General features: G+C 31.2%; 1 pseudogene; it reads left to right on the forward strand.

Moving 5' to 3' along the window:
• Nucleotides 1-2,388: 2,388 nt before the first annotated feature.
• On the forward strand, nt 2,389-5,976 carry LOC143613169 (putative trehalase; annotated as a pseudogene).
• The last annotated feature ends 4,916 nt before the right edge of the window (nt 5,977-10,892 follow it).

Raw genomic sequence — 10,892 nt, forward strand, 5'->3', positions numbered from 1 at the left:
GCTAAAGGTAGGAAACGCCTTGACGTGTACAACACATACTAAACATAAATACGACTAAAGGGTTTCACCTTTCAAACATATAAGGTGTGTGTTTGGAAATACAGAAACTTTGTTACTTTTTCCTGAAAAGATCTTTCGGTGAATGAAGTGGTGTAGTGTAGACTGTCAAGTCGTTGGGGGTATCTTTAACACGATGAAATATCAATAGGTAAAATATAAATGAGAAAATTTTAAATACAAAGGGTAATGCTTTGGTTGATTATTCGAAGAATAAGAATAAAAATAAATTTACATTTAAATAATCCAAAAGAAAGTATTCAAATTCTTATATAATTCTACCACTATCTTGTAAATATTCGTTGATGACATAAGAACAAATACCTTCTATATTTATAGTATAATAATCTAGTACTAACTATTAACAATTTCGGTCTTATGCCTCTTAGCGGGTAACTAGAGGTTTTCATTGGTTCGGGTTTTCATCAGTTGTCAACTGAATAAAAAAAAAAAAAAAAACCGATTCGATGATCCGTTTAGGTCCTTGTTCGAAGTTTGTTATTTAGTGTAATTGGTTTCAAACCGAATAATGAATAAATCCTACGAAAACTCGAAATTACAAAATAAAAGTTCACTTTTACATATCCTACATTTATTTGTGCTTTCATATCTCGTAAGTAGGTGGGCAGTGGTGTTTATTGACTACTTTACAATCAACCAGATTTTAATGCTAACGTTACGTTGTTGACAATATAAGGTTATCCTTATCTTTAATTTTGACTATCATAAATGGTTTTCACGGGAACTAGTTTTTAACCCGGAGTACAGAAACAATTTTGGCAAAAATTTGTTAGAAACCAAACTGAAACCGAACCGTTTGTAGAAGGGTCAGGAGCCCACACGTTTAAATTGGTTAAAATGAAAACAAACCAGTGAAAAATGAAACCGGGTTGAAACAAAACTGAGCATTTTCCACTCAGAAACCGGTTTGGACAAAAGCTGGTTTTTACTATTGTTGACTCAAATCGAAACCTATTGGGAAGTTGAAACCGAAACCAGCCCAATTAAGAAAAAGAAAAGAAAACGGCTTATGCACCTTTCGTTAACGTTAAAAGTGTTATTGTTACATTACAAGGTATACATTAACCTTATCCTATATTATTAATCTTAAGATATTACTTAGCAATTTATGTCTTATAATCTAGATTACAGTCGAGTAATATTTATAAGATATATATCCACACTAGTTTAGAAACCTATGTATTACACATGTTAAATAAATGTTTCTAAAAATATTTATTGCAAATAACATATCAAGTATTTTTTGATATTTCAAAGACGTTTTAAAAAATTTGAAAAATATGACTTATGGTGCAATTATATCATTACCAAATTAGCAAAACTTATTATTTGAGGGTGTTCGAGATTAATTATTTTTACCTACTTACGACTTATAGCAAAAAGTTGTAAGTTTGTAAGTTATCAATTTACTCTTTCAAATAATAAGTAATCCCAAACATCTTTATTAACTTTTGGGAGATAAATATCTCATAGAATAGTAATGAACTTTCAAAATTGTTTCAATTAGGTCACTTATGCATATTTTTCTCAAATCGGGTCACTAAATCTACAAATCAAGTCTCATCGATTTTTTTGTGCTTCAAGAAAGAAATAAAGGATAAGATGTGGGGTTCAGAATTTGTAATATATGTAGTTATACTTAAAAAAAATAAAAAAACGTTAATTATATTAAAATTCAAAAATAAAAAATAAAATCCACGTCGTCACTCAACATTAACATAAAAAAAAGATAAAAATATTTTCTATGTGAAACAAAAAAAAACTAAAAAAACATGTTAAAACATTTAATTTAATAAAATATAAAAATTGAATAACTTAATTAGACGTTTTATAAAATAAGTGACTTAATTGAAACACTTTTGAAATTTGGTTAGTATTATATGAAATTGCCTCTTAACTTTTTAATAAGTTATAAGTCAAATAGGCTAAAATAAGTAATTCCAAACACACTAAAAATAATTAGGTGGGTCAGTACACATTAATGATCCACAAATAACCATTCAAAATAGAATATCATTAGGAGAAGAAAATAACATAAATATTGTTTGGATGACGTGTAGTACTTTATACCAAACATAAATAAGCCTAAGAGAGGTTTCAAACATAATCATATTGATTTGAGTTTCACTAACAACCAAGTTTAAGGATTCAGTCTCATCGTTCAATTCAAATATTATTAGTAGCCGGCCCTTGTTTTGTCAGGTAATATATTTATCTTATATTCATATATATATATATATATATATATATATATATATATATATATATACACAACAACAATAAAACATGTTCTTCCTATGTTCTTTGTTATCCTTAAATGGCTTCTTTCCAATCCTTAAAAACCATCTTCATGTTGTTAACATTAACAGCCGCCATGGTGCTTACGTCAGCCTGTGATCATGGTCCAGTGGTCCCCACAACACCACTTGTCATATTTCTTCAAACTCTTCAACAAACAGCTCTTCAAACATTTGGTAAGTTCAAATTCGACCCGAAATTTTACGTTGACTTGTCGTTGAAGTATGATCTTCCAAACGTCGAAAGCGCGTTTAATGGTCTCCCGAGGACGAAAAATGGGTCGGCTTCGGTTTCAGATTTGAACGGGTTTTTGAACAAGTTTTTGAATGGTGCGAATGTTGACTTGGGGTATGTCGAACCCGTTGACTTTGTGGTTGACCCGGAGGGGTTTTTGCCGAATGTGGTCCACCCGGGTGTGAGAAGTTGGGCATTGGAAGTTCATTCTCTTTGGAAGAATTTGAGCCGCAAAGTGTCGGGTCGGGTTTTGGAAAACCCGGAGTTGCATACTTTGTTGCCTTTGAAATACCCGGTGATTATACCCGGGTCAAGGTTTCAAGAGGTTTATTATTGGGATTCTTATTGGGTTGTACATTATTATATCATATAATATTAAATTATGCTATGTTGTATTATATTATATTATTTTACGTTATGCAGAGGACTATTGACGAGTAAAATGTACGAGACAGCAAAAGGGATAGTTTTGAATTTGATCGACTTGATTGACACGTACGGGTACGTTTTAAATGGGGCCCGGGCATACCACACGAATAGAAGGTAAATACATTTTATTTTCTATATGTTCTTTAAAATAAGTACGGAAAAATAAACACATGTGGAATTATTTTCAGTCAACCTCCGTTGTTGAGTTCTATGGTGATTGAAGTATATAAACGAACTAACGACGTTGACTTGGTCAAGAAGGCACTCCCGGCCCTGATCAAAGAACACAAATTTTGGAATTCGGGTAACTTTTAATCGCTATAATATATATTATTTCGTTTCGTTACTTAGACTTATGTGTTATATATAGGAATACATAATGTGACAATTGAGGATTGTCATGGTGCAATACACAATTTAAGCCGCTACTATGCTATGTGGAATCAACCTAGGCCCGAATCATTCACAATCGTAAGATGTCACACCATAACTAGTTTAACTATCGCGCTTTTGATAAATATTTTTTAAACATATACATTTTTTTTTGTTTCATAGGATACCGAGACTGCTAGTAAACTTAAGAATGATTGTGATAGAGAGCATTTGTCTCGCGAGCTAGCTTCGACTGCAGAGACCGGTTGGGATTTTAGTACTAGATGGATGAAGTAAAGTTAACTTATTTTATAAACATTTACTTATATTTTTTTATATATTTTTTTGTAAGAATTGATGATTTGTGTTTTAGGAATACTTCTGATCTCACGACGTTGTCTACAACGACGATTCTACCTGTCGATTTGAATGCATACATATTAAAGGTGTGTACCAGATAGTATGTGCGCGTATCATGTTTTATAAAATGTTAAATTTTTTTTAATGTTTTGACAGATGGAACTTGACATATCTTTTTTGGCAAATGTTGTTGGAGACAATAATCATGCTTTAGAGTTTGCTAAAGCTTCGGAATTAAGAAAGAAAGCCATGGACGTTGTTTTTTGGGACGAAAACAAGGGACAATGGTTCGATTACTGGCTCAAGGCTAGCTCTAACCACAAGGTAACTATGCATTGATGGTTCAGACCATGAGCCCGTGTGTTCGAGCCATACGTTTTAATGTATAATGGGCTGGGAATTTTTTTCAGGATGTTTACAAATGGGATGCTTCGCACCAGAATCAAGATATATTCGCCTTGAACTTCATCCCTTTGTGGCTTCAATCGTTCAACACAGGTTCGTTATGATCTCTTTTTATAGGGCTAGGGTGTAAATGAGTCAAGCATAAAAATAAGTTTGTTTTATAATACGAGCCTAAGATTCACTCTTCAAGTTGACTTGCTAGCTTAAATGAGCCTATTAATTTATATAACTTTTTATTTAACGTATTAAATATATATATAGAATAATTGTTATCATGCATTGAATTTTTTATAAAATATACTATGTGATAAATAAAATTTATAATTAAAGAAATATATAAAGTATAAATATAGTTGTGTATAAATTAATTAATAAGTAATAAACGAGCTGAGCTTGAGCCTAGTCAGGATGGGCTCGGGTTATTTCCCTTTCTCTTTTGCTAAAAGAATTAAGGTAACTTGATATGATACGTGTAGATAAAACTTTAGTAAACAAAGTTGCACAAAGCCTTGAAAGCTCGGGACTGGTACATGCGGCGGGCATAGCAACTTCTTTGAGAAATTCGAGCGAGCAATGGTAATCTACGTGATCAAAACTTATAATTTGTAGGTTTTAACGTTTAATAACAACGTTAAAACCTACAAATTATAAGTTTTGATCACGTAGATTACCATTGCTCGCTCGAATTTCTCAAAGAAGTTGCTATGCCCGCCGCATGTACCAAACGTTATTATGTCGAAAATAGGGATTTTCCAAATGGGTGGGCCCCTATACAACACATGATAGGTTTTGTTAAGTCAGGATCAAAGGAAGCAAGATCATTAGCTAAAGATATTGCTATAAGGTGGATTAGAACTAATTATGTTGCATATAAGAAATCAAAAGCAATGCATGAGAAATATGATGTAAGCAAGTGTGGAGAGTTTGGTGGAGGGGGTGAATATGTGCCACAAGTAAGTATACTTTCGCAATGTCTTATTATTTGTCATAAGTTAATGGGCTTTGCTACTTTAGGGCTGTTTTCAGTATGGGCTATGTGCCCAGGCCTAGGCTTATTATTATTATTATTAAACAATTCCAAGATTTTATATGATAAATACACCACAACCTACACCGTGCACTCTGCAAGAAATGAACCTCCAACTTTTGGGCTGTAAGACACACCATTTAACCACCAAGATGTCGCCTTAGGTACAGGGTGTTTTTAAAACTGGGACCGCTTTGGTCAACAATGTCAAGAACCGGGTAAGGTCGGGTCTGGTTTCTGAAAATTTTAGATTTTTGATGGGTGTGACCACTTTGGCTGTTTTTTTTATCAGTTTTTGGCCTGTTAGGATTTTGACTGGGTAGAGGTGGAACCGGGGTTCGGTTCCTGGCATGGGGTTCATGTTGTTCTGGATCTGGTTCGGGTATGCCAGGTTGTGTCAAGAACCGGGTTTTTTGTGCATCTCTACCCTTAGACCTTAGGGACACATTATTATTATTATTATTATTATTATTATTATTAAATGTTGTTATGTAATACAGACTGGTTTCGGGTGGTCTAATGGAGTTGTGCTGGCCTTCCTGAAGGAGTTTGGATGGGCTGAAGATCTCAGTCCATATTGCCAGTGATTATTTGAAGCTATTGGGCTTGATCCTGGGCCTAGGCCTGCTGGTGGCCTGGGATCATTCCTTAAATTTATCCGAAGGTTGTAATTTACTGAGCCCAGTGAAAAGCACTGGTCATTTATATTTATTTTATCCATTGTAACTTCTAGTTGGAATCATTTAGAAGAATGCATAGATGTGTTACCATTTATCTTTACATAACATAATACATACTACTTTTAATGGTTTGTTTATAAATTTTCGTCATATATCTTTTTTGTGTGTGTGCGTTCGCGTGTTAGTGCAATTTTTATTGGTTTAATAATTCGAATTGTTTGCATATTTATCAAGTAGTTTGAATTTATAGATATTAGAAGTTAGAATCCTAATATGTTTAGGAAGTTATTTAATATAAGTAGATGGTTAGGGCCTATGTAATTAGTTTCAATAATTATAATAAAGAAAAATAGTACTCGATCTTGGTTGAAATCAAATTTCGTATTTGTGTTCTTGTGTTGATTTCGAACAAGAGGTAGTGAGTAATTGCTTAGTCGATGATATATGATTATATTACCAAAATAAATGATAGGCAAAGATCAATTTTTTTAATTAGATCTCACACATATATGATACATGTTTCTTATTGTAAGAACTCAAAACACATGTAATGTTTTATCATGAACTAACAAATTATGGAACTAAATTGTTACAAAATATCATATTTATAAATTGTTTATATTAAAGTTGGTAAATATGGCCACTAAAATGACATTTGATTTATTTATTTTTGTTGTAGTTTGATTGTGTGCATCATTACTTAAAACTCTTAGCATAATTATCAGAGTTGTAATTTTTGCTATAATTTAATGTAGTTTGTTGACACTGGACTGTTTGACTTGGCTCGTTGTAATGTGACCTACTTTTTGCCTCATTGACGAAAACATCCGGATCCGCCATTGCCTAGCCACTACAACTTATGAGTGAAACATGAAAATTATATAATTCAATTTTGTGGTGCACTTTTAAACAAATGTTGGATTTAGCAATTAGCATCATCATGTTTAATGCATCCTTGATGGTTACAAATATATTTAAGGGTGCATGTTATGCTTTAAAGCTTATAAATTCATGCATTAACTATTTTAAACATACCAGAAAAGAAAAGTACAATTTTAGGATTAAAACTGCAAAAGTAAACGCATCCTGTGGGAACCCTCAACACTTGATCAATCACTTTTTTGGTTGGAATGTGAAACCATGGATACAAATTGTTTGAAACATTAGATATATTATACTACTTAAATAAGTAACATTTTTTAATACATATATTCGGTTGTATGTGCAATACAAAACCAACAAATAGATCGACTTATGTGAATCACATAAACATTTGTATCTGTATATAATACACGAAAGATAATCACATATTATTTTTTTTTGAACGGTGACTTTCATAGTGGTTGAATAATCAGCTACAGCTCTCGGAGAGAGCCCCAACCGCCCCACTCGGCCAAGACTATGTTGTCTTAACCGGGCCCACGCTTGGCATCCGAGTTTGGCTAGGCGTTCCACGAGAAAATTTCGAGCCCCTGCCACTTGACAGGAGTTGTCCGCCCACAAGAGCAAGCTCTCTGAGAAGGGACACTCTAATAGAAAACTCGTGTCGCCATCAAGATTCGAACTTGAGAGACCAACCGGCATCAAGCTATTATCCATCATTTAGTTGGCCACTTGAGCTAGCCCAAGTGGTTAAGATAACCACATATAGTGAGAGAGAAAGATCAAATAATTAAAAACTCATTTAAAACGTATAATAGATATAAATGTCTTTATAATTCTTATAAGTTCTTGTAGTTCTTTTCATAAACATGGGTTTGCTTCACATCTGTCAAAATTAACAAAAAGTTGTAAATATAATTAATCTTTTTCAACATTAAGAAGGGTAGTGGTGATGGTGGTAAGGGCACTATCCCTTTTATTTAATAATTAATATAGTTTAGAATCCAAAAAGCCTAATGTGTGGGAGATTAGCAATCAAATTTGCTTGGTTTATGAATGTAGAGTTGATGAATAGGACAACATTGGTAATCAAATTCTCATTAAAGTTGTGCTTGATTTTATGATTATTTATTATTGATACTAGAATAAATAATGTTATACCACCACTTTAAAATTAAATATTAAAAATAAGAAAAGAAAAGAAAAGAAAAAAGAAATCCAAGTTTGTTTAGGTGTGATGATATTGTGATTGGAAACTTTCTAAGTTTATAATGATTATTTTCATACATATAGTTTGACAACCTTACTTCATAAGAAATGAGATGATTAGTCTCATTAAATCATTTGCTAACTTAAGCATCCCTTAATACTCTTCCTCCTTTAATAAATAATAAAGTTAAAAATAATTTCGTCCGAATTATTGCAGCGCGTATAATTTAAAGATACAACGATACGAAAATACTTTTATAAGAAAATCAATTTATACAAAATATATTTTTATATGCCAAGTTAATAAAAGTGGTGTAAGCTTTTACAATCAATAAATAGTAAAATATTTTTAAAACTATTTTACTACTCATATTGCAATTCCTCATTTCAGGATAAGATTACGTATGAAATAATATATTAACATAAACATGATATGTATATATTGTTTTAAAAAAAGCACAAAACTCCTAAATACTTTTGGTAGAGGGGTATCCAGAAAGATTATGGATCCATCCATGGGAAAAGCATGGCAATCATTTGATTTGAATGACCACATTTGAGCACTAACTTTTCACATTTAATTTCTAAAAGAAAATAAAGATTAGGAATTATGGGTTAGTGGGAAGTCATGACAAGATTCTTGATAAAATTTATATTTAGTTATTGGTTGTTTAAATGTTTATTAATTATAGTAATCTTTGTGGAGTATATACTGTAGTAGCATTTTTTGTTAGTTGGGAACTAAAACTGCCATTTTTCTCCGATTTTGGAATATGGTTTCATTTTACAAAACCATAATTATACTAAAATAAATATATTTTATCTATCGGTTAAATTAAATAATAATTTATTATATATTTATAATAACTTTTTTCTCTTTCCTCTATTTACGAACACTTTAAGAACTATTAAAATATTTATATTATCTCATTGACGGGATCTCTGCCGCCGTCGTTTCCCACAGTGTGCCTGTCAATGATGTCACTGACGAGCTGACAAGATTTTAATTTATTTACAAAAAAAAGGCATCACCATCGCTTAGGTTATAAAACCCGTCTATGCAACTTGTATAGGGCTATGTTGATCGAATAAATTAATATACGATCCATATAGTTATACATGTAAGTCATATAGTCCTATACAGGTTATATATCTATTATTTTTATGTTTCATAGTTAAAAAAATTACAACCATTAATAGGATTACATAATAAATTCTTCAAAAGCATAAACTAATTATCTTTCAAAAACAAAAAGCATAGACAAATTATTGTTATTTTTCATATGAATATCGGGCTACATCTTTTGGAATACTAGGCGTCTATACTATTCTTGAGGCTTTATACGAGACATCACGACATATACGTCTCATATAGAATTGTTCCTTTGTAGTTATACGACTCGTATACGCTATCCACAGGTTTATAGGAGTCGTATAGACAGTGACATACTGATATATGAGAAGTGAGATTGGTGTCCGAATATAACATCCCGTTAAGAAATTAAGATCAAAACAGAATACCTAAAATAAAATAACATTAATTTGTTTTGTCCCAAAGTGTTAAAACTTAAAAGAGGGTTGGGGGGGCTTGACATTAAAATTGACAAGTCGTTGTCCTTAAAGCTTTGGAAAGTCTCACGTGCAATCGTGTTCATCCTCGACACTTGTGTCTGCCTTGTTATTTTGTCCTGTACTGTTGTTCAGTACAACAGTTGAAATTAGTTGGTAAAACATATATAATCGATCTCTCAATCAAATGTTGTCTACCAAGGTATCATCTATGTTATCTATCTCATTCATAATTCCATATTTCTACTTGTATTAGTAGAAAGAAAAACAGAACTTTTAACTTTTATATATTACTGCTATATAATTCCATAATTCCATTTAAACATGTGACTTGATCTTGACAAACATTAACTTGTATGTAACAACTAACAAATCATTTTATTTGATGCATTTCATGTGAGAAATCATCAACATTTACGTATGGGCTGATAAGTGATAACTCATATTAGTCGTGTATGTGTTAGCTAATTATGTAAATGAGAAACCTAGCTTCAACAAGAAAGAAAACAAGTAATGTTTTAACCAAATAACCGCGCCGGTTAATCAATGGAATTAGATACTTCACAACTTCTAATTAAAACGTGGTTTTCAAAGGTTAAGGTAGGAGATCAGTGAAAATCATTGAGCTTCCTACATGCATGTACGTAAATTATGTATATAAAAAGCATCAAATTAATTTCTTCGTACATGCTTTAATTTTACACCATTAATTAACCTATCTTTACATAGTAATATTACTAGCTTACACTTCAGTTATATATACAAACTAACAATTAATTAATTTTTTTAATTAGGAGAAAACAATAACATTACATTTATATCATTTTATTCTATTCATGTTTTTTAATAATTTGTGCCCTCATCAAATTTTAAAATCAAAAGTACTTTTATTTTATTTATAATAGGTCTAAAAACTTTTATTTCAAAAACTTTAAAAAACTAAATTGAGTTATTTTTCATACAAAATATAAAAGTATACATAGTTTTTCTTTAAATAAACCATAACTTCAAAAAAGAAAACTCTTATAGCAGTAATATATAAAAGTTAACAAGTTCTTTTTTTCTTTTTAATTTCTCTCGAATTTTATCTCTACTTATTATTATGCCAAACTTGTATTCATATTATATAACCCACCATTATATATTCATTTCCAGATAAAAAAACATATAACAACTTTCATTAACCTACAAGTATATATAAGATATTAAGATGGACTCCACAAAAGAATCCAAAGCAACCTTCTCCATCTACATCTCTATATTAATCAAAATACAAACAAGTTATATATAAACTTATATATGTGTAGCTTGCAATAATAATAATAATAATTTCACATACAGGAAGGACC

The sequence above is a fragment of the Bidens hawaiensis genome, unplaced genomic scaffold (assembly GCF_021521415.1).
Source record: "Bidens hawaiensis isolate Kalapana, Puna unplaced genomic scaffold, B.hawaiensis_p1.1 tig00036770_1, whole genome shotgun sequence".
In the NCBI taxonomy this organism is placed as follows: domain Eukaryota; kingdom Viridiplantae; phylum Streptophyta; class Magnoliopsida; order Asterales; family Asteraceae; genus Bidens; species Bidens hawaiensis.